This window comes from Vicugna pacos, chromosome 3 (genome assembly GCF_048564905.1).
Source record: "Vicugna pacos chromosome 3, VicPac4, whole genome shotgun sequence".
In the NCBI taxonomy this organism is placed as follows: domain Eukaryota; kingdom Metazoa; phylum Chordata; class Mammalia; order Artiodactyla; family Camelidae; genus Vicugna; species Vicugna pacos.
Genome location: NC_132989.1, coordinates 110152851 through 110177461, shown reverse-complemented (window position 1 = coordinate 110177461; position 24611 = coordinate 110152851). Strand labels below are relative to the sequence as shown.

Genomic DNA, 24611 nt, shown 5'->3' with positions numbered 1-24611 from the left:
ATGCTCCAGAGCTCCTGTAGGATCAAGTGGAAGTTGGTCTTCAGTGGAGACAACATCCTTGCATAACCTTTTCCCACCACTCACTGCGTCCCTCTCCTCTCCTCCTTAGAGCTCACACTCAATAAATCACTCACACAAGAATTCCCCAAGGCGGGTTCTGCTTCCAGAGAATCTAACTGAAGGCAACTTCTAATTTCCTTTCTCTCAGACAGAGAAGAGTCTATGGTTTGTTCTTTCTCCTTCTCATCCTCCCTGAATTCATGACTGTAAATTGTTTATTTTTATTGCTAAAATGTGTGTTCAAATTTAAATGATATCATTATATATTAGTGTTATCAAAACTCAGGCTCAGCTGCTCACCACTTGAAAAGCAAGTGTTGGTAGAAAGGAAAGTTTGCTCTTTTCTGAAGGCCAGCACCTGGGGGAAGGGTGGACTCATGTCCAAAGGCCAACTGCCCCACCATCTCCCTGCCTGCCCCAGTTTGCCAGACCTGGGTTTCAATAACATTAGTACAAGTTTTAAAAGCATATAGGAAGGCACCTAAATAAAGTAGGATTAATCTTTTTATATGTCTTATTGGTAAAACTTTATTCTTTGCTAAAAACATATCAGCCCTGACTGGGGCATCCACTGCAATGTTTCTATTTCCACCAGCTGCTCCTTGAGGGAGTCCTAAATCCAGTGCGGAGGCAGAAGCGAAGAAAGAAGGGCACTGGGAATGATAGCTCTGTCAGCAAGACTGAGCACGGAAACTCCACTCAGCTCAACAATTATGGTAATTTGAGGAAAGAGCACAGGGTTTAGAGCCACGCAGACTTGACTGGATCTGCTTCTTCTTAACAACGGAGAGGCCTTGGCCAAAGTACTTATTCTCACTGAAATAATGGCCCTTAGACTGTATGTAAGTAGTGTACAGGGCCCCGAGCAACATCGGCCCGGAGAAGGCACTTGAAGGCAAGGATTTTTGTCTACATGGTTTACCACTTTACACCTACCACCTTGCTACATCATAAACACTCAAATGTTTTTGACTGAATGACTGAATTAGATATTTTTCCACCAGGAATTTCGATGTTGGTACTGATTAGTATGCACTTGAAAAAAAAATCACATTTTGATTGTAAGATGAAGATATTATTACTTGTAAGATATACCATTGACTTAACTTTTTTTTTTTACTACATTAAATATATGCAGTGATGGGGAAACATATCCTGATTTCAAGAAACATTAAAGTGCAAGGGAAAAAGAGCTTTAGAATTGAAGACATGTATTATATTAATATTATTTAGCCTTTTTATTATTCCCTTTTATAGTATTTCCCCCAATTTGTTCATATCCTAATTTTATAATTTTCTTTTGATACCAGAAATACTAAATTATTATGTAGTCGATCAATCATTTCATGGAGTTTCCTTCCATAATTTTGGACTTCATCATTCGTACCCATCTTTAGATAAAGTAATTTTGTCCAGTTTGTAGTTCCATTTGCACCTTTAGCTTTTTAATCCTCCTGCAACTTATGCTGTGAAGTATGGCCTAAAATTAATTTTCTCAAAATAATGTATTTCTTCAACACCACATGGAATAAAATACCCACTGCCCATTTATTGGTGACGTTTTCTTATCAGTCATTAATTCTCCTATGCCCTTCACGCACCTACTGTTTGCTTTATCTGGCTGTCTCAATTGGCTTACCCTGTTTTTCTTCATAGCACGTTCATTACTAGACATTATATTGCTGCTTACTTGCTATTTGTCTTCCTGTCTATCTTCTCCACTTGAATGTAAGCTCCAGGGCACAGAGAACTGTGTCTGGCTCAGGCCACATCCCCAGACCTACAACATGATAAAGGGTCATGTGAAAGGAGAATGATGACTACTTGAAAGGATGAAGTCAAAGGTACACAAACAACATAAACTCTTCCTGTGATGGGTGCTAAAGAGACGAAATTAATGAGCTGGGGACTCCTTGGAGGAGCTTATTCAGATGACCCAGACAAGGAAGCCCCTTCAAAGAGATGACATTTGAGCCGAGGGTCAAAGAACAAGAAGGAACCAGCTGAATTAGAGCTGGAGGAAGGCTTGGTGTTTTTAAGGATCAGAAGAGCAGCCAGTGAGAGGAGAGAGGGGTGTAAGGTGAATTTGGAAGGGTAGGCAATGATGAGGTCATTCCTGGTCACGGTGGAGAACACGAACACGGTCTTTGTTCTACGAGCAGTGGGAAGCCGTCAAAGGGTCCAAGCAGAGGTGGGACAGAGGCTCCTGCTGTCTGCAAGGATGGACGTGGTCTGAAGAGGGACCGGCAGAGCAGGAAGTCAGGAGATCTGTGGTTATCTAGGTAAGAGAAGGCGATGGCCTAGACTTGGGTGCGGGCCGGGGGGTGGAGACGGAGAGAAGTGATTGACTTGAGAGCTTTTTGGTGGTAAAATAAATGGCTCTGGTGATGGACTACATGGTGGGTGCGCGGAAAAGGGAGAAATCGAAGCCGACGGTTGAGTTTTTTGGTAAGTCGCTAATTAAATGGTGTAGTTACTTACTGAGCTGAGGAGACTGGGGGAGGTAAGGGTTGGGAGGACAAAGCAAGACCTCCACTGGGGAGTCCCCTGTTGGGTGTGAGACGCCCGTTAGGATTCCAAGCACAGAAGTCATCAGGTAAGATAGTTGGCTGCGTGAACCTGGAGTCCATGGGGGACGTCCGGGCTGTGGATACCTGGAGGTGATCAGCGTATAGGTAGTATCTAAAGGCAGGAGACTAAATGAGACCATCTAGACAGGACAAAGACAGAAAGGAGTCTGAGATTCAGCCCTGCAGCACTCCAGAGATAAATTTAAACACAGTAAGGATGTAGCAAGCCTTCCATGTCATACTGGGGAGGTCACAATGCTATAGGTCAGCATCAATCAGTCAGCTAGTGCTGTCCTGGCCACGCCACTCGCAAACACTGCTGCATCTCTAGCCAAGACCAGGAAGAACAGCTGCTGAAAGATGAAAAGCTATGGCTTTGAAATTCAGTTACAGACGTGTTTAAGGTGGCTTCGAAGTGCCTTAGGCCTGGAGTCACAGTTCTGTCTCCCAAGACAGTCCTAAGTACAGAGGCTCACTGGCTGTTTAGAGGCAGGTTTCTAAATGTTCATGGGCTTTCCAAAGTAAAGACACGTTAGATCAGGGCCACAGCTAACAGGACTCCAATCACTGTAAATAGGAAGCTGCCGTTCGACCTCAGCCTGGTTCTGATCCCAGATGGCCTGGCCCCCTGCCTCCTCACCCTTCAATCAGGGTTCTCCGTGCTGCGGGCACTCGGCAATGCAGAATGTCTGACTTAAAAACTTATCTGGCTCCAGAAGGCTTTTCTTGGGTCTTACCTGCCTTAGTATCTCCCAGCATCTGCCAGGTTCATGGTGTTCTATTGCCTAACTTTTTCCTCCAGAAAGTCAGCAGAACGACAGGATATTAAAACGTGAAAAAACAAAGCAAAACAAAAAACTCAAAACAGACAAAAAAAAAAAACCAAAAAAACCAAAAACCACACACAACCTCCAGGGAAATGGCTAACAAATCCCACATGTGATCTCCCGGGATGAACTGTCTTAGATCATTAAACCCTAGAAGACACGCTGACATTTTAAAGGTGGGCTCGGGAGGCCAGAAACATTTCTATACTGCAGACTGAGAGTCTCCACACCAGGAGTCACCGCCTCACCCCAGTCCTGCCCATCATTTCGTGCCAATGTTAACAGTAAGCGTTCCTCACTAGTTGGGCAGAATGTCGCACCCCCGGGAAGGGGTCCAGGAGGTGACGCCTTGTCCCTGAGAGCAGCCCTGGCTCACCGGCAGTACAGCTGATCTCCGGGCTGGGAGCTCTGTGAGTTTCTCTCCCCGCACCCCCCCAACTCCAAACTTCATTAAATTTCTCATTCTCTCGGTTCCCCCCCCACCCCTGCCACTCTTCTCTCTTGGCTCCTGCAGTCTGTCCTCCTTAAAGCGATGCTCATCACTTTAACCACAATCTTGTCAATGCCCACAGCTCACCAAATCTTTGGTCCCGGATTCATCTAATTATTTACCTGTTCCTCTCTTATCGATATTTACAGACTTCTACTTGGGCTTCAAGAACGGCTGGAATCAAGTATCCAACAACACAGGCTGCTGCCACTATCCACTCATCATCTCCTTCCTCGACCAGGTTGTTAGCTGCTCAGTTTTCCTTCCGTCTTTCCCATTCCCTCCTCTCTGTATTCCTGGGCTGCCTCATTGCCTCCTCCTCAGCAGAAAACCTCACCCCTTACTTCATCCGGAATACGGAATCCATCAGGTAGAAACTAAACTTCTCGTTGCTTCTCACCCTAAAACAATCCTCAACAAAACACATCTGCCCCAAACCCTTCTTCACCTGCTCTCACCTATTACAATGGAAAGGCCAGTCTGACCTGGGCGGGTGTGGGGCCATCAACCTGGGTCTCTGCATTTGCGCTTCTCTGACCTTGTCAGGAGCAGCCATCTACCTCTCCTGCTGGTCTGATCCTGGCTGCTTGACTGGCCCTTCCCCATTAAGCATGTAAATATGTCTGCTTAAGCCTCTTCCATCTGAAAAATCACCCTTCTCTTGACTTCTCTAGTTACCGCCCTCTTTCCCACTTTCTTTCCATAGACGTCTATCAAGCGTTATGTGTGCTCCTTATTTCCACTTTTGTTTTTCGCATTTACTCCTCAGTCTGTTAGAACAGCAGCTCCAAAAATGCAGGCACCCTGTCTGTATCCCCAGAACCACATCTGACATGGTCTGGTCACATAACAGGTAGTCAACACGTAATGCTTTGTTGAAACCTCCCGCTGGGTTCTGGGTTCTGACTCCCTGCCTGCGACACGTGCTCTTCCTGCTAAACCAGACTGGCACTTTCTGTCTTCATCCTTCTGACCCCTCAGCAGATCTGACCCTGTTGGCCACTCCTTCTCTGAAGCACTTTTTCCTCCTTGGCTTCAAGGACATTAAAGTTTCTAGGGTTTCCTCCTATTCCTTCTGCTCCAGCTCTTTCTCCTTGGTGCTCTCTCTCTCTCTCTCTGTCTCTTAAATGTTAGTACTCCCAGGGTTCTCCCAGGGGCCCGCACCTCTTCTCAGTCTCCACTCCAGCTCAGAAGTCCCGCCCCCGCCCACAACTTCCATTACTCTGCCGGGGTGGGTGGGGGGGTCTCAGGTCCATCTCTCCAGATTTCTCAGGCTTCTCAAGCACCAGACCCACACATCTCCATCCGAACACCTCCCCGGCACTTCACACTCCACGTTTCCAAAACTGAGCTCACCACCTACTAGGCTACTTGGGTTCCTACAGACCTGGCCCTCCCCTTGGGTTCCCTTCGAATGAATGCATCCAGGGTCCCCACCCAGAAGCCCGAAGACCTCCCTGGATGTCTTTTCACCCTCACACCCACAGGATTTCTTGGTCCCATCCGTATGCCTTCCCTAGTTACTCTTGAATCTGTCCAGTTTTCACCAGCCCTGTTGCCATGCTGTGGGTCAGGTCCCTAGCGGGTTTCTTGTCCCCAAGCCCTCCTTGCCTCCACGCTCGAGTCAGATCACAAAAATCTTCAGTTCCTACAAGAGCATCCAAGGGTATTATGCTAAGTGAAATAAGTCAGAGAAAGACAAATACTGTATGTTATCGCTTACATATGGAGCCTAAAAAATAAAACAGACTGGTGAATATAACAAAAAAGAAACAGACTCACAGATATAGAGAACAAACACTTAGTGGTGACCAGGGGGGAGAGGGAAAGGGGAGGGGGCGAGCTGGGGGAGGGGATTAAGAGGTACAAACGATCATGTATAAAATAAGCTACAAGGATGTATTGTGCAACACAGGGAACATAGCCAATGTTTTATAAGAATTATAAATGGAGTACAACCTTTAAAAATTGTGAATCGATATACTGGACACCTATAACTTACATAATATTGTACATCAACTATACTACAATAAAAAAATTAAGCTTTAAAAAAAAGGGTCTCCAAGCTGCTTCAGGGCTGCACCCTGCTTGTAGACCGCGGCTCCAGGAATGTGGCTCTGTGGCCCTGTAACAGTGTCTGGCACGTGGGTAGATGGCATCCGATACCTACTCGTGCAACCAGTGAACAAACACAAAGGCCACTCTGACCTTGCTCATCCGTCCGCTCTCAGATCTCTACACTTCCCCTTGCACAGTGTTTCATGAGGCATCAACTATTTGCAGTTTTCTGGATACGCCGTGCTCTCTTTCAGCTAAAGGCCTTGGCCCAAGCTCCTCCCTCTGCACAGAATCACCTTCACCCCTGTCCCCAACCCACTCACCGGTGAACTCATAGTCAGCTTGGGAATCACATTTCTGGGACGCGTGCCTTAAGCCTGGGTCTCCCCCGTGCCCTGCAACACCCCCCACCCCGGCCCCATGACGCACTTACCAGGCGGTGCTGGGGCTGCCTGGGTACCTGAGTGCCCGTCTCACCAGGCTGCCTGGGGCAGGGACGGGGCTGGTTTATCACCAGCTTTCCCACCTCTACTCAGCATAATGCCTGACACACAGTTGAAACTCAAATATGTGAACAAACGAATGCGTTAACTACAATATCCAGCTATGTATCTGTTCGTTCATAAAATCCTCCAACTGCACGTTTAGTTTTCTGATAAAGAAACCTATGTTTTGGTAGAATCTATGTATTTAAAATATGCAAAGAGGTGGCAGTAGCTCGTACACGTTCACGTAATTGTGGTATTTTCTCATGAGATAGGCAAGGACTTCCGCTGCTGTTTCTACTGTGTCACCTGGGGCTGCCAGTAGGTACTAGATAAAGGTGACTGCTTAACTGTAGACACACGGACATAAATAGGATGCAACATGGGGCCATAGGATTAGCCTCTTAAGTGTAAAGCTGAAGCAAAGATTTTTTCCGACTCCTTTTCTCCTGTGTCCTTCAAATGTCAACTGGGATACAGAGCAAGCTGTTCCCCTGTGAAGTCAAATTCTGTAACAGAGGTCAGCTGCTGTGAGAAGAAAATCAGAAGTTTAGAGTTAAACAATAAGAGAACCTTCTTGGCGAAGCTAAGAGAATCTTGCCGAGTGCTAAGTGACAGGTAACCAGGGCGGTAATCTCCAAATTCAGAAAGATGGGTTCTTGTAAGGGCAACAAGTCTTCAAAAGAGGTGGCCGTGCAGCTCAGGAAGTGCCAAGAGCAGCTGGACCCCGAGCTTGTAACTGACATTCATGGCCACATGGTAAAAAAATAATCACGTTGCTCATCTAGAAATGGCTTTTCAAATTCTTCCACAAAAAAGGTGTTGAGTTCGAAACTGGTTCCCTAAAATAGCAGATTATTACATGAAATGCTGAAGGTCCCATTATTTTACCTTCGGTAAGAGGAATAGTTTCTTTACTTGCTTCATCCTGGATTAGAATAACCAATGGGACACAGGGCTCGGTAATAATTCCGTTTTGCTAGATTGTCATTTAATCTCTTTGATAAAAGACTATTCTTCTGTCTATAGCTTCAGTGATCCCTTGACACCTTTTATGATATGAAGCAAACTCACTATATTATTGCTGCAAAAGAAATATAGCTTAAAACTCTTTCCCAAACCCCAGGTCTTCAAAAATTTGTGTTTTGGGACACGTGGAAGATTCAGAAGTCCACGCGTAGGCAAAGCTACCTGTGGGAACAGCTTCTAATGACCTGGATAAACAGCATCTTTGGATTTCCATCCTCTAAGTCTGGGTTCCTGTAATTTTCCACTCTGATTGTTCTGTTCGCCTGTATTTGAAAAAGTGGTTTGGGTTAAATTAGATCGTTGGTCTTCCCGGTAGTTTTCCAGCCATGTTTTATTTTCTCAAGGATCTATATCCCTCTAAAGGAGACACCCTTGCTCTGTCTAGCTGGAGCTCTGGCCAAGAACTTGACACCCACACATGAGGTTGTGGTTTAAAGGGAGTGGCAGTAAAATGAAGCCTGGGCTCTCTGGTCCAGAGTCATTGCTCTGTTCAGTGCTGTCCATATTTAGTGCTTCCTGAAAGCTTGGAGCCAACACAGGGCAAGTCTTAAATATAACATGGGTTTTCTCCATCACTCCTCACACCTGGAGAAGAGTTTCTATAAAGCACAGAGACAAACTACTAAACAGATACAAAGTCTGGCTAACTCAGTTTTCCCCTGCTGGTTTCTTCAACACTTCAGGGGAAACAAAAAGCATTTTACTTTTGAGCTTTTCAGTCTAGAAATCTGTTAGTTGATTCAAGGGTATATTTTAGTGTCATAGGACCCTCCTCATATCCTGTTGATCTTTTATTCAAACACAAAGCTTATTTGCCTAAATTTAACTTTCATTCAAGATGGTGGGAGGCTTGACAAAGAAGAAATAGTACTATGAAAATTCTAGCATACTTTAAAAAACCAAAGTTTCCCATAAATTTAAGAATCCTTACTTATTCCTCACCTTGATCTCACATCTTTACTATTACGAACATTTCTGCATTTCCTACTCATTTTTAAAATACTTATAAAGTTATATGGTCCCCAAATGACAATATTTCTTGGTTAGTATCTCAAGATTACATCCATTCCACTTTAGAACCGACTTTAAAATGCTTTTATGTTAAAAAAAGAACAAAACAAAAAAACAACCAGCACAACAACTCCATAAACAAGTCTGGAATAGATTAACTCTGGGATCTGGGGAGTCTAATTTTTTATGCTTTCTCTCTGCCCACACACTTACATACCCTACATACTCTCTCTGTAATTAGTAATAGATTTTTTTCCTGATTAGCACCTATAATTCGGCTGTAGATCTCTGAGCAAGCAGCTCAGAAGCTCCATTCCTTTTCTGACTCAGACTTGTATTGAGCCAGATCGGCCCTGTCTGGGGCAGAGCAGAAGGACAGCCAGACTCAGGAGGGAGGGCGGCTGAGTAACTGGGTAACTTGCTGGGGCTGGGCATGCACTGGGGGGCTGGAGGAGCTGGACTGGACTGTCCTCAGCTGAGCATGCTGACCCAACCTGCTCCCTCCAGCATAAAAACTCTCAGCTTGGAGAAAAAAAAATGCTGCAACATTCCAGAATGTCATCTATGAACTTCTACTGACATTTATAAACACATTTTTTCTCAGGGAAGAAAAAGAGAATGCCTATTTGCATTTGGAGCTTATGAAACCCAATGACCATGGTACTAATGACAACAGAGCTATCTTGGTGGCTAATGTTTACTGAGTGCTTGCACTGTGACAGACACTGTTCTAAGATCTTTAATTCTCCCGACAACCCTGTGGGGGACATACTATCATCTCGTAGCATACTTGTGAGAAAGACTGGTACACGGAGAGGCTAAACCACTTGTCCAGGCTGACACAGAGCTGGGAGAAGAATCCAGAACATGTTGACCTTTGGGCTTACGATCCTAACCATCACTCTATTATCCTGAACCAAGCCCTCCTTCCACTTTGAATTTGATATCGCAGCTGGTGCCAAATGCTTACTTTAGACAGAGAGGATTAGCTGATCAGAACAAAGAGAACTTTTGGATAAAGTCTATTTCTTATGGAAAATTCCAAAGACCCTGAAGCAAAGATTATTTTTTAAACAGTCACGGGTAGCAAGCCCTACAAGTGTAAATGTGGAGGATGAACAGAGGGAGACTGAAGTCATCATGCATCTGAGCCGTGCCAAGAAAAGGAGGATGAAAGACATCAGGTCACTAATGCTCTGTCATCAGCACCACACAGCACGGTGAAGGGTACAAATGAAACCTGGGAACGCAGCACCACGTGGGCCGTCCATAAGCTTAGGCGCCAGCCTCACCATGCCTGGGGTGGGAGAGAGGCTAAGGGTTCTCTACGGTGGCCTTCTAAAGACATGGACAAGAATGCTTATGAGCTTCTCTAACACGTGGGATAAAATATCATCCCAGAATCTTTAACTCATCCAAAATTTTTACTCGCTTCTCAGCTGCAGGATTCATTTATTTCTGCATCATGGGGCTCAGCTATGACTCACTGCTGGTATTTATATGACCGGCACATGCCAAGTATTGTGAAAGGTTTCTAAGGGTTTGGGGCTTTTGATCTGATTGCTTTTAGGAGGCGAGGGAGAGAGAGTCAAAATTAGTCATTAAACAGGTTAGTCCACCCAGCCCATGCATGTTCTATACCCGAGTCCTACACACACGTGCACACACGCACAGACACGTACACACGCTGAGAATGGAACTCCCAAATTCAGATAGACAATATTTAATGTGATAAAGCTTCAGTGTTTGCTCTGCTGTGTGCAAGCAGCTTTGTCATGACCTCCCCAGACCCCCACTGCTATTATTGGTTTATATTATTTTACCTGATTCATGAGATTCTAGATAAAGTCAAATCATCTCACTGAACAAACTGTTTAGAACACAATTCAAGAAAGGGCAGAGAGTGTCATGGTAGCACCAATGAATCAGGAAAGAGTCAAATGGTGTCAACAGCTGTTGCAGGGATTTAAGAATTATATATTCTGAATTTATTTTGTCTGCACAACTATAACCATGCATTATGCTGAACATTTTTCAAGTGACAGGATAAATTAATAAGCTATAGAATAATGTGGATCAAATTAAAGTGCTTTGAAAATTTCTAGACGGAAGAGAATGAATACATTTTTGTCACTATTTCATATATATAATAATGAGTTAGTTAATGCACATGCTGAGCTTCAGTCTGTAAATCTAGATTGACTCTAATTCTGGTTTTGGATCTCTGAAAATCAGAGATGCCTGAAGAGCTGTCCTGCTCCAGCCCTCTCACCCATATGAGCAAGGGGATGAAGGGGACCCAGTGAAAGGTGACATCTGCACCCTTCTCCACCTGGCCCTTGAACCTGAAGGATGCTGCAGCCACAGAAGCATATTTGTTGCTGGTGTGTAATAATTAATTCAAGGAACATTTATGGATCACATGAAGAATACCAACCTCTTGCATATGCAGTATAGGGGAGTCCTGGATGTGCCTTATCTAGCAATGCTTCATTATCTCATTGGTTTTACCTAGCAATGCTATAGTAACAGGGAAAGTATGGAAAACTCCCATTTTGTAGAAAAGGAACCAAGGCTCAAAGAGACTCTGTGACTTGCCTAATATTGGTTAATATATGGTGTGGCCCAAACCAGAAGCCAGGGAGGCCATTAGCCTGGGGCTCTTTCGTCCTTCAACACTAGACTGAGGATGGTGGGTGGATGTTGGAGGGTAGGCAGGATAAACAGTTCCCCACTATTAACAGAGAGGGGAAGGGGGGTGTGTCATCACACAGAAACGTCTTTACTCATCCAGATGGTTAAGTATTAGAAATAATTATTACTAAAGAAAATTATTACCTTTATCTAATGGCAATTTAGTTTGAGGAGTTGATGAGCATCTCTAAGAAGATGTATTAGGTTAAGTTAAAACTTCCTGGGCTTATATCCAGAAGGAATCCTACTTCAAAAAGACACCTTCACCCCAATGTTCATAGCAGCACTATTTACAATAGCCTAGACATGGAAACAGCCTAAATGTTCGTCAACAGATGACTAGATAAAGAAGATGTGGTATATCTATACAATGGAATACTACTCAGCCATAAAAATGACAACATAACGCCATTTGCAGCAACATGGATGTTCCTGGAGACCATCATTCTAAGTGAAGTAAGTCAGAAAGAGAAAGAAAAATACCATATGAGATCGCTCATATGTGGAATCTAAAAAAAAAACCAAGAACATAAATACAAAACAGAAACAGTCTCATAGACATAGAATACAAACTTGTGGTTGCCAAGGGGCTGGGGGGGTGGGAAGGGATAGACTGGGAGTTCAAAATTTGTAGATACTGACAGGCATATGCAGAATAGATAAACAAGATTATACTGTATACCACAGGGAAATATATACAAGATCTTGTATATATACATATATTTTTTTTTTTTGCTCACGGCAAAAAAAAAAGTGACAATAAATATATGTATGTTCATGTATGGCTGAAAAATTGTGCTGTATACTGGAATTTGCCACAACATTGTAAAATGACTATAACTCAATAAAAAAAGGTTAAAAAAATCTTCCTTGAGGCTTTTTCTCTTTGAAAGAAGTCAAAAGCAGGCTCCTGGCCCCAGTGATGCTTTCATAGGTGGCAGTGTGCAGCCTGGTCAGCCTCTATCCTGCACTTTGGGCAAAGAAGTCCTACAGGATGAGCAGCTGGGAAAGCTCACTGGACCGAAGCTTCCAGGGATCCCCGTGAGCATCTAGGAAGGGCATCCCTTAAAGTACTACAGCCCCATTCAAGACCCTAATGATTCCAAACGGGAAGATCGGTGATGTTGCCCCACTGACAGCAGGACAGCAGCTTGGGTACCACCTGGTCTCCAGATGGTCTAATGGTTGTGCTCAGTACTCTTTCAGTGCCTCTAGGATAGTGGATGGCGAACGCATGTCTCCTGGTACAAACTAAGAACAGACAGTGAAGCCTCCCCAAAATACCCACCGCCACATGGGGTTATTTAAGCCTTTGTAAGTCCTGTGACATTTCCACCCAGACTAGAGACTCCAAAGGAAAAAGGACCGATGTGCAGTACAAGCACTGAATCTTACCCGTTGACACTTCATTATTTTAAAGCATCCTTGAGGAAAATATTAATATAAATTGCTAAAAGAATAACTCTCTAATAAAACTACTTACCATACGTCTGTTATTTAAAAATAATTTGTTAAGGGGGAGGGTATAGCTCGATTGTTAGATTGTGTGCTTAGCACCCACAAGGTCCTGGGTTTAATCCCCAGTACCTCCATTAAATAAATAAATAAATAAATAAATAAATAAATAAATAAACCTAATTACCACTCCTCCAAAAAAAAAGGAAAAAAAAAGTAATGTGTTAATAAAAAAAGAAAAGCCTCTTTTCTTTCTTTGTTTCTGATGGCTTCTGTGTCTTATTAGACTAATAAATGCATTGGACCAATGTTAGACTAATAAACTGCCTCTCTCCCATGCTATAAGAAAGAGAATTATAAAATTCTTGGGAATAAACTCAACAAGGAAAATAGTTCCTAAATGCAGAAAATCACAGAATTTTCCTGAAGTTCATGAAATAAGACCGAAATAAAAAGGCAAGCTATGTTCCTTCTGGACAAGACATTGTTGAGAACATAGCAGAGAGCTTTCTGAACTCATCAGTAAGTTTAATGGGGTTTCAGTAAAAAGGCCAGCAATCTGGGTGTTCATTTGGACCTGAGTAAAATGATTTTCAGCTTTGTACGGGAGGATAACCAAGAAAACGTGATAAAGAAATCTAGTAGGGGGTGGGTATAGCTCCATGGTAGAGCACATGCTTAGCATGCATGAGGTCCTGGGTTCAATTCCTAGTACCTCCATTAAAAATTAAAAAAAAATATGCTGTACATCAGAAATGGACACAACATTGTAAACTGACTATAACTCAATAAAATATATATATATATATACATACATATATAAATAAATAAAATGAAAAAGGAAAGCAACTTCACCGATGCACACAAAATAAATGAAATGTCTAATTCTCAGGGGGCAAAGCCAGAGAACCACTCCACAAAGCGAAGTTTGATGGGTTGCTGGTGTGCTTTTTGTGATCACCTGAGATGACACCTCTTAGAAGGAATTCTGCTCATCGCACTTGAAAAACACCCTGATTTCTGACAGTTTTAAACACAAGGCTGAATTCTGGAAGCTGCATGCTGTCCAAAAGACAGCTGCGAGTCTCCAAAACCAAGAACTCTGGGCATAAGAAAAGAGGAATATTCTCTTGTTTAACTCACCCTCCTGCTGCCGCTTATTTAAAGCCATTTGAGACCTACTTCCACCTTTTTTGTCTTTAGCACCTCAGTCATGATGCATTTACAAATAGGTATAACAACTGTAACACAGTCTGACTACAGCATAAAGGTATTTAACCCAGCCTGCAGGGACAGAGTCGGCTTCTTGGAGTCCTGTGAACTTCACAGGACCATCCATGCTCCCTTTGGTAAGACTCCAAGCTCCGAATTTTCTCTCTGTGCTAGCTCTGAATTCCAGCTGAAGAGCCAGCGCCTGCCCATTCTCTGAGATCACGGGCAAGTCTTTCTCTCCCAGGAACCCCTGACTGACCAGTCTCAGCCACGTGACGGCTCCTGTCATGGGTATTACTGCTGTTATTTATTTATTCATGAAACGGGTTCATTCATTCACATGTACTCAGTGAGTACGGAATATCAGCCTGGCACTGTGCTCTTTTCTGATCACTAAACACGATATGATGATCAAACAGAGTGTCAAGCTTCTTTGACCACCATGTCATGCACAGCGGTCAATAAAATCCCAGGGCCAGGCAAAGACGCTGCGCGCTCACGAAGTGTCTCTGAATATTTCTTTACATCCCCCACAAACCTGAGAATCAGGGGCGCATCTGACAGACTGTCCTGAGGATTAGGGCAGTTTTGTATGACAGGGAAGAGGACAGACTCAAGTTGCTGAAGATGGAGAAAGCAGTGGGGGTGGGGAGACAACGTGGGGAAGGAGGATTGTCGCTGTGCATGGTCAGCCAGTGCCTACGGCTGTTCTCTTGCTCCCTGCGCATCCCCTGCAGGACCAGTCCCTGCCTCACCTACACCCTACTCTCCTGACTGACCTTCCTACCTGCCTGCCCCAGGCCCCAGCTAGTGACTGTTCTTATCAAAGGGGTGGCGATGGGTGGGCCCCTCTGCTGGTTTCCCTGGTAACCAATGAGCCAACCTGACCTCAATGCCCCCTATAACTGCTAACCACCCTCTGCCCACGGGAGTGAAGATGCCCACTGTGTCCTGCCCACCGTCCACTGCACGTGGTGGGGTGTGGCTCCAGGACCTTGCTTCAGACATGGAAGCTCCCCTATCCATGAAGCCACTGATGTCTCTGTCACTGACTCCGAGCTCTTCCTTTGATCCTGAAGCTGGGTGAGTCCAGGCCTTGTAGGCCCGTGGGGTGCAGCCCACACAGGGCTGTAATCAGCGCTGAGATGTGAACACAGCAGCACAGCCCTACAAGCCAAGTCGTTCACAGGAGGATAATTCTAACCAATCAAAATGAAAGGAAAGGGAATTTTAGAACAAAAGTGCATGAGCCCTAAGCAGCTGTGCAAAAAGAAAAGAAACGTATAAGAAAAAGGTATACTCTTTGGGTATAACTACATCTAAACTCATTTGGCATTACCAACAACAGCATTTATATAAGAATTTAAGAATCATTCCATCCTCAGTCTTAGAATTGTTCTACCAAGTCTCACTCTTGAGCTTCCTGATGGCTTAAATGCATGTTTTTGAAACCAAATTTGATGTCCTCACTATCTATTTAGGTCCACTTCAATTACTCTAAACTCATATTGTGCTTCTGGAGTTGTGGTGACAAAAACCCTGTTTCTTTGCTAGAAATTTTTTTGAAATGTTCAGGATTTTGGCTTGATAACGTCTCCTTAACACTTAGAAACAAACCAAAGTAAACATTTCTTCCTGTTTTACTGAGAGTAAAAGGCTATTTCCCAAGGCTATTTGTTAAATTTCTAAATGGCAAAGTGCAAATTTTTAAAAATTGTACTTTAAGGATAAAACCAAGGATGTTTCTTGACTTTGAGTAGCAAATAGATTTCCTCATTGCCTAAAATAACTCTGACAGTATATTTAAATCTGTTTTAAAGAAGGCTTTATGATGCCTTTCAGTTGCTGAATATAGAATGTGCTGTTTCTCCGCAAGTTAAAATGCATGAAGAATTTTCCCCTTGGTCTTCCTAAAAGACCATTTCTACAGAACGAAAGATCCTTCTCTATAATTACTTACTGCTATGTGAAGATGAAAGTATACTAAACGATAAAATATGACATAAACTATTACATCAGCTAATTTCTAACCCTCTCAAACACGTATGAACCCAAGACTAGTCCGATACAACTGCACCAAATGTTTTCCTGGCTGATACAAAAACTGAAGAATTCAAAGAGAAAAACACTGATCAGGGGAAAACAGGAAGTCCCAACTTTGAAAAACACTCAATCCACCTTCTTTGCAAACCACAAAAAGATCAGACAAACTAAAGATGTGTTGACATTGGCTGTAGCTCTTGAAAGGGGATAGAACCTTAAAATACAACCGAAATAACACTCAGATTTCCTTTTTGCTGGTTCTTTTCCTTTTCTTTCTTTTTGGAAAATACATTTTAAAGTAGAAATCTAAAATTACGTTCATATTCATCCCTGCATAGATTAGCAGCATTGTGTGAAGCGCTGACTGTTTTCAAGTAATTTCGTAAGTGTGTTCAGCCGTCCGTGTTGGCCATCTTCTCATGAGTCCTCACACTTCACTCACTCCTTCTGAAAACCCAGCAAGGTAGGGAGTCTTGGCTCTTGTGAAGGGTAGAGAGACTGAGAGTCATAGGGGAAAATAATTTACCTAAAGTCATAAAGCGATTAGTGGCAGAAGTGGGACTTTGGCCTCTAAATCCAGCAGAGTAAGCTGAGAAGCATGAGGACCATCAGTTTAGATCTGAGATTCCCCAGGTACTGCTGTGTTCTCTTGGGCGCATGACTTCACCTCCCCGAGACTCAGTATGCTTAGTGAAATAGGAATGCTCACCCAGTTTGGTCTCCTAGAGGACAGACTTTAGGATTAGCTGAGCTGACAATTATGAAAGTGCTTAGCATCAAAGGAGGCAAATCACCAATCCTTTCTTCCTCCCCCAAATAAGAACCCTGGAGGTATGACGATGTGGACACCTGCCCTGACCTAAAGCAGAAGCCCCAGAACATCAGGGACCTCCAAGGCCCCTCAGGACCTCAGGATGCAATTCTGGTTCAGGGCAGATTAAAAATTAGTCTTGAAGACCTGTGACAGGTCTAAAATCTTCTGTAATTTACATGCTTTTTAGAATAGCTGCAGCCTGTGGAGAGAGTTAGGCCCAAAATTATATCCTGACGCCCTGGGTCACATCCACGTGGCCCTAAGTGTGGTCTCGTGGGGTTGGAGAAGGGACCCTATTTCTGGAGGAATGGATGATCTCTGTCCTCCAGAAGTGACTGTTGACTCAACCTGCCTGAAATTTAAGGCTCTCCTGTCAGCAGGGAGGTACCGGGCAGCGAGAAGGTAACCGTGCTAGTTGTTTTTAAAAATGCCAAGATATAGATTCAATGAAGTTCCCAAAGCGCCTTCTGTATCACGTCTGAGCTACTAGCCGGCTCTTCCAGCTTTAATAACCTCTTCCTGCTGCTCACTTTTTTTTTTTTTTAAATAAACATGGTTCCCTTGCTTAAAAAATGAATCGGAATTGGTTTGGAAGAAATTCAGCATGCAGTCAAAAGCAGTAGCTAAGCAGAATCAAGCTGCCTTCTCACTATTCAATACGTATCATTAATCTGACAGCATTAGAAGGAAATGTGCACAGTGTGTAATGCAGCACCGGTTTTACATGTTCAAAAGCAGCTTTCAGTGAGCGATCATTAAGTCAAACATCTACCCAAGCATCTATCTCGGGACCCTCCCAACTCTTTTTTTTTTAAACATTTTTTTATTGAATTATAGTCATTTTACAATGTTGTGTCAAATTCCAGTGTAGAGCACAATTTTTCAGTTATACATGAACATACATATATTCATTGTCACAATTTTTTTCACTGTGAGCTACCGCAAGATCTTGTATATATTTCCCTGTGCTATACAGTTTAATCTTGCTTATCTATTCTGCATTTTGAAATCCCAGTCTGTCCCTTCCCACCCTCTGCCCTCTTGGCAACCACATGTTTGTATTCTATGTCTGTGAGTCTGTTTCTATTTTGTATTTATGTTTATTATTATTATTATTATTTTAGATTCCATATATGAGCTATCTCATATGGTATTTTTCTTTCTCTTTCTGGCTTACTTCACTTAGAATGACATTCTCCAGGGACATCCATGTTGCTGCAAATGGTGTTATGTTGTCATTTTTGTGGCTGAATAGTATTCCATTGTATAGATATACCACCTCTTCTTTATCCAGTCATCTGTTGATGGACATTTAGGCTGTTTCCATGTCTAGGTTATTGTAAACAGTGCTGCTATGAACATTGGGGTGCAGGTGTCATTTTGAAGTAGGGTTCCTTCTGGATATATGCCCAGGAGTGGGATTCTTGGGTCATATGGTAAGTCTATTCCTAGTCTTTTGAAGAATCTCCATACTGTTTTCCACAGTGGCTGCACCAAACTGCATTCCCACCAGCAGTGTAGGAGAGGACCCTCCCAACACTTGACTGCCACTCCTGTAAATCTCTGCCATGCAGCTACCACGTGGACCAGGGCTGGCTGATAATCCTTTGATGAGGAAGGCTGGGTCAGTAGCTCTTACGTGCCCAGTGCCAAGAGCATATGTACAAAAGAGATTGAATATGAGGCCCATGCCTTCAAGGAGGCTACACTGAGAATGTGCAACCAGCAAAGAGTGATTAAAATGCTAAAGATTAGAACTGGCAATAGGAAAAACTGAGAGCTTGTGAGTGTAGTTTATGAAGCCTGATCTGGTAGGAAGGGGCACAATAGACGAGAAATGGGAAGGAATGAGCCAAAAAAACCACCTCTCCAAGGACCAGGTATTCAGTCCAGGATCCAGGGCACTGGTGCTGGGAAAAGATGGGGGCCAACATTTATTTTGATGCAAGAAGCGATATCTGCTTCTCATCTTCCTTGAGCATCCCCATCCTAAGTCAGTCTCCCTGAGGGCAGGGCCAGGTTGTCAATCAACACTGGTGAAAGGAAAGGACTATGCCAGGGTTTCTAGGTGAGTTGCAGCAGGGGTGTCACTGCCCGGAACCGGGTGTCCGAGAACACAAGCTGAAAACTCCACCTGGGACTATCATTCTCCAAGATAAAAAGAGAAGTACAGTACTTAGCTGCAACAAAGCCTAAATAAAAAGTGGATGTTCTAACCAAGTTTAAAGAGGGTATAATCTTTAGAGAAGGATGTTTGACCAGAGCCAGCAGAGCCAGGCAGCCTTGACCCTGACATCTAAGGACCCTGAACTTGGAAAAATGCCTACAAGATGCTGTGAGTTGCTGCAGCCACACACAGATCCCACTCTGTGTGCAGCGACTGCCCACGGGACTCCATTTATCTCCGGACCCGGCCTGGCCACAGATCTCACCTCTGAGCGCCCCTCACCTCAGTGGCTTTGCTCAACAGTTCACGGGCATTTCCCCCAACCCCCAAGGGGTGGTGTATGCACAGAGCTGGCAGCGTGGTGAGGACTGCAGGGATCAGGGCTGGTGAGAGCACCCGACATCCAGCAGCACTGTTCGCTGAAGGGACACAGTCTAAGTGGTCTGAGATGCTCAGGGCATGAAGGGACAGAACAAACGGGCCAATCTGATCCCAAGGGAGTTTGCCCTGGGCGTTTGCAGGTGATGCCCAGTGGCCCAGCTAGCCAGGTGACCTCAGGAGAGCAGCAAGCAAGGCCCCAGCTGGAGCAGTTTCCTGCCCCATTTGCTCTCTGGCGTTTGGGGTGGGGGGGGGTGGGCACAGTAAGTTCTCTGCCTCTTCATTTGCCATCATTGCTTTTCTTTGTTGCTGACTGTTGAGCGATGAACGGGGTGACCACCCACTGGGGGAAAAACGTGTTTCTCTAAGTGGAAGAAGTCATGCTAACCAAATGTGTCTGCAAAGCAAATGTGTTTGCTAAGCTAACACGTAGCTGATGGCAAACTTCTGTTGGGATAAACGGAAATATCGCTGGGATCTGTTTACACGGGCGAGAACCAAATCCCACCGGCTGTAGACGGAGTCGAGCTTTATCTATTCTCTCAAGCAAAGGAGAACACGGTGTGTGCACTCTGTTTTGGGCACGAAGGCACGGTCGGGAAGCCTGCTGTGAACACCAGCTGTTCCAAGGCAACAGAACTCATTTCAAAGGACATGGATTTTCGCCACAGTGGAGGCCTGGGAAAAGCTGAATGACTCCAGCTGAAAGTGTATCGGGCAGTTTCCTGTGCACCCAGCCCTGACTCTGCAGCTATGGGAAGACAAGAGAGGAGGGAGGGGGGCTGCAGAGAGAAGCCCTGGGCGTGACCTGAAGGCAGCTGGCGCAGCACCGGAGCTTTGGGGATGCTCCAATTAAATGCTTTTCTCTCTCTCTCCTTTCTTCATTGTCACCCCAATTACTTAATAGTTCTTCCACAGAAAATCCTTTCTCTTGCTGTTAGACTGGTTTAAAGAGAAATCTTCCCCGGTTGACTAACTGCTGTAGTTTGCAAATAAGCTGTGGTTAAAAGCTGACCCCCACAGACAGATCACTTCTTAAGGCGCAGTTGGATTTTTTTTCCCATGGAGGCGATAGACATAATATGCAAATAGCAGAGCTTGCTACAAATCATACAGTAAGCTTGCTTCTTAACGGACATGGCCTTAAGATCGGTACACTGAGGTTTGGGATGGACCGATCTTCTTATCTTGGAGCAGGGTTGAGGTTGCATTTAGCACTATCTTGTCCTAAAACTTTGAAGAAATAGGTATGGTGCTTGCTTCAGCGTAACATGAGGCAGTGGACATAGACAATTCTTCCTGTGCTTTGGGAGGTCTGCCCTTGTGTTTTCCTTTGCTGTGCTGTACGTTTTCAGAGGTAATAGAACTAGAAAGCGGTGCACAGAAACGCTGCGCTACTCTCTGCTGCTTGGCGGAGGGACCTCAAATGCCTGGACCCAGGTGTGGTCCACAGCTGGTCACTCATCACACGCTGCTGCAAGCAGCGGCTCTTTCTGGAAGCTGGGTTTTTTACGTTCACGCACAGAAACATTTACCATTTTCTCTGCGGCGTACCAATGGCAACACAAAATTTGGTTGCTGCTCTGGAGCCCCTACCGCCAAACAACAAAATGCAGTCTGCAAGAAGAGGGTGGAAAAAACCGACTTCCAATGACAGAAAAGTCCGATCAGGACCTACTAAGCACCCTTGTTTGCCATTTGAACAGGCAGCATGTTCTGCATTTGGCGGGGAAAAGGATGCAGCTTTTCTTCTAAATTAGAGAATCCTCTGAACAACATGTGCTTCTGAAACTCACTGTGAGTGAAAATAAGTCCAAAATCATGTGAAACTGACTAACGAGATATGGAAAAATGAAGAAGGAAAATTCTGGATTCCTTAAGCAAACCCTCGCCCTTTTCAAATGAGAACTGTACAGGACATATTGCAAAGGCAGATTGTAGCACAGAATACATAAAAGCAAATATCTTGAGATGAGCTCAGAGACTGAAAGGCTGGTTAATTAGTCCTTTTGCAATGTAAAACCTTATTAAGTGTTCTGTTCCTTGGTATAGTTAAAATTATATTGGACACATTTTCTTTTCAGATTGTCAGATTACAGCTGAAAAAAAATTTTTCATGTGATATTTTTACCAAGAAATTTATATCTGTGCCTTTTGAGTATCATTTGATGCATGTATCTTAGCTTTAACAGAATCACTGGACTAAAAGGTTTCTTTTTTTTTACCAGGTGGTTCATTTACCTCCTGTCTTTACACAGGACACATTAGATGCCTTCTTTAGCTCTGGAGTCTTTAAATTCTCTAGGTCCCTCCTGAAAACAAATTCCATTGCTTCTGCTCTGTTCTTAATGCCTAGCATTCCTCTGAAATAGCCTTGGTTTGGAAACTGACAAGTGTGTACAGTGTTTCTGAAAGTGTGTTCCAGGAACACTGTTTCCTGGATGTTAATAAGTGCGATATATAAAAATAAAGCGAGAGGCAGGCGAACAACTTTAGGATTCAAAGTTAAACATCTCTCTCTTTCTTTTTTGAGAACTTCTCAAAGCCTTTATATGCCAATGTGTGTTTTAAATCTCCAAGGGGACAATGGTATTTAGGGTTTCCCAAATGTTTGCCCACTAAATCCTGCTTTGGGGGCACATGTCACACTGCTGACTTTCCTAAAGAAGATACACTCTTGGGAGGTGGGCACACAGAGCTGAGGCAATGAGCACTGGGCACAGGAGAATAAAGACCCATTAGCAGTGCTCACGGATAGTTCTCACAGGGTGACACTGTTAGGAGCCGCAGGCTCACTGGGATCTAGTAACTGCCCCGGCACAGCTGGCTTTGGGATACTGGAGAAGTCACCGGTCACCTTGCATGATTCAGATGGCCGTGGAGTTTCTCTAACTGTATGATTCTCAGTATCTGTGTGTGATAGCCTGAGGCAGCTGGAGATTCTCCAGGACTCTTCTGAAAGTTAATTTAGCCTTTCTTGCTTTAGGTATTAATTCTGAGGTCTCTAGTTTGCATAGAATTTCTCAGTTTCTTTTCTTAATTATCTTGTTGGTATCTGCAGACCAAATCTATAGACTTCATTGCTGTATTAGATAGTAACTCACACTGACTCACTGACATATGTTATCAAAGCTGCACGTATAGCAACTTCGTAGATGGTTCTATCCCAGTGCAAAAATATTCACCTTACCTTCCCACACGGAAAGTTAAGAGCACACTGTCACTGGATAACACATGCTGCTGGCTGTTTACCCAGGTACACCGGGCTCTCTGCCTAACCAGACGTCAGTCAGCAGGTGGTTTTGACAATCTCACTCCAACAGCCTGTGTGTCTAGGCATTTTGATTAGTACCTGAGCTAGACGTTTTGAGAAGGTATGTATACATACATAAAGTTATTAGGTAGTTTCTGCTTTGTTCTCAATCTAGGTGGGGAGATAAGGTACATTTATAAAACTTACACAAGTAGACATAGTTGTATGCGGCTTGGGGGCAATTTTGTAACCATAATTTTCAATTCTGCCATTTCAGTACATTTGTGTCAAAACCACTAGGTACAAGTTGCCTAATTCAATAGTTGTTGAATAAAATAAAATCATTAATCAGTGAAAGAGAATTGCCCCCTCCCCCCCGTAGCACCTCTCTCTGCTTACTACCTGCCCTCCTCCCCCTAAAAAAAAACCAACAAAACTCTACACATCCCATCAAAAAAAAATTGGGAGGGGAGAAACAATCTATGTATGCCTATATCTTGAACACGGTTAAAACAAGGGACTCCAATGTTTTAAATGGAATGTTATCACAATTTTAATAATTGCCATCTAGTAACTATCTTGGAGTCCAACAGAACCCTCCCTTTATGGCAGCATCTGATGAGCGCGTGGTATTTGACTATCACACACTGGGAACCCTTTTCTCAGGGAGCCAGGGGAGCGAGTGCTGGCTGTGCCGTGGCAGGAGGTCAACCTCCCGTCACGAGGGCAGGGACGACTCTGCAGAGCGCCAGGAGCAAGAAGGCGAGTTCCTGTGTGTGCTGTTCTTGGAGGCCCTTCTAATGGGAATGGGCCTTAGCTGCTCTTGCATCAGATGTGATCCATCTTCTGGACAGTTTTAACCGTCCTCTTGTGACCTCTTGTAAGTATGAAAAGGAAATGCAGACAAAAGTGAATCTCTGAACTGATACCTGATAAGTAACAAAGAAGAAAGGGAGCTGGCCGGCAGCACCTTTGCACTGAGGAATTCACTTTAGGAAGCCCATGTTATGTTAGCTATAACATCACAATATAGGTTGCCATGTATTGAGAAAATATAGTTCTCCTTTAAAAATCTCATCTTATTTTTTAATTCCACGTGATGAAAGGTTTCTGGTGCCTCTTCTTTCCCAGCCCCGCCTCAGACCGCCTACCACAGAGTCACAGCCACACCGATATCCTGTCTGTGCGACTGAGTCAACACTTGGCCTTCATGAAGAAGGATTGTAAAATTTCTTGGCTGTTTAGGTACCAATTTTCCTAACCTGAACCAGTTGTGAGAAAGGTCAGCTTATTAAAATATTTTCAATTTTGGTATGTATGTCTTGACATGTGCTTTCACTAGGGTCATCCATTTAGGTTAGAAATCCCTAAAAATCAGGCACTGGGTCCCCCTACCATAAATCTACAAGCCAGCAAAGTAGCACAGGACATGGGAGTGTTTAAGTGCTTTGATGAGATGTGTGTCCATCACAACAGAGAACTCTGATTCTCTTCTGCCACAGTTTTCTATTTCTCCTTGAAATCAGCTGTTCATGGGATGAAATGATGCCTTTCCATAGAGATGAAAGCCAGAAGTAGGACCTGCAGATGTTCAGTTCTTATCCTTCTGAGCTTCCCAAACTTTTCAGGCTAAGGCCAGGGACCACTTGGATGAGAGGCCTCCAAAGAAAACTCTGGACCCACAGGAAGTGGAGTGGATGACTCAACAGGACGGCTCCTTCCTCTGAGTCAGCCTGGTTGGTCTCAGTGTGACCCTGGATTGGGCACTGGGCTTCTGAAGCCAAAACAGAATTAAGATCTGAAACCAAGCTTTTGCTCACAAAGGAGCCTAAACAGGAAGTTAGGTTTTGGATGCCAGCTGAGTGGCAGCCAGACACTGACTGTTTTAGGTCTCCGGTGACATCACTGCCCACTGTCCTGACTCTTCCTAGGGCTGTGTCCCACCAACAGCTCCTGAATCCCACCCAAGGGAGGGAAGATGGAAGATGCAATTCTGAATTTCGTGGGACAGTTGAAATAACACTTATGAAAGCATGCAAATTATTAACTTTTAAGATGTAAAGTA

The 24611-nt window shown here is 44.0% G+C and overlaps 1 protein-coding gene and 1 long non-coding RNA gene across 3 annotated transcripts in view; one reads left to right on the top strand and one right to left on the bottom strand.

Annotated features, from left to right (window-relative positions):
• The window catches only part of ANKH (ANKH inorganic pyrophosphate transport regulator), a 129064-nt gene that overhangs the window by 50370 nt on the left and 54083 nt on the right, over positions 1-24611 (bottom strand). The window contains exon 1 of one of the 2 annotated variants that reach the window (XM_072958837.1): positions 1751-1845. The exons of the other annotated variant lie outside the window; for it this stretch is intronic. The gene's annotated coding sequence lies outside the window, so the exon portion shown is untranslated. Of the gene's footprint in view, positions 1-1750; positions 1846-24611 lie in introns of those variants that run through there. 2 annotated transcript variants of the gene reach the window in all.
• On the top strand, positions 2038-23860 carry LOC140695720 (uncharacterized). Its single transcript, XR_012071556.1, has 3 exons — positions 2038-2342; positions 23213-23426; positions 23678-23860. It is a non-coding gene; the product is annotated as an uncharacterized lncRNA (long non-coding RNA).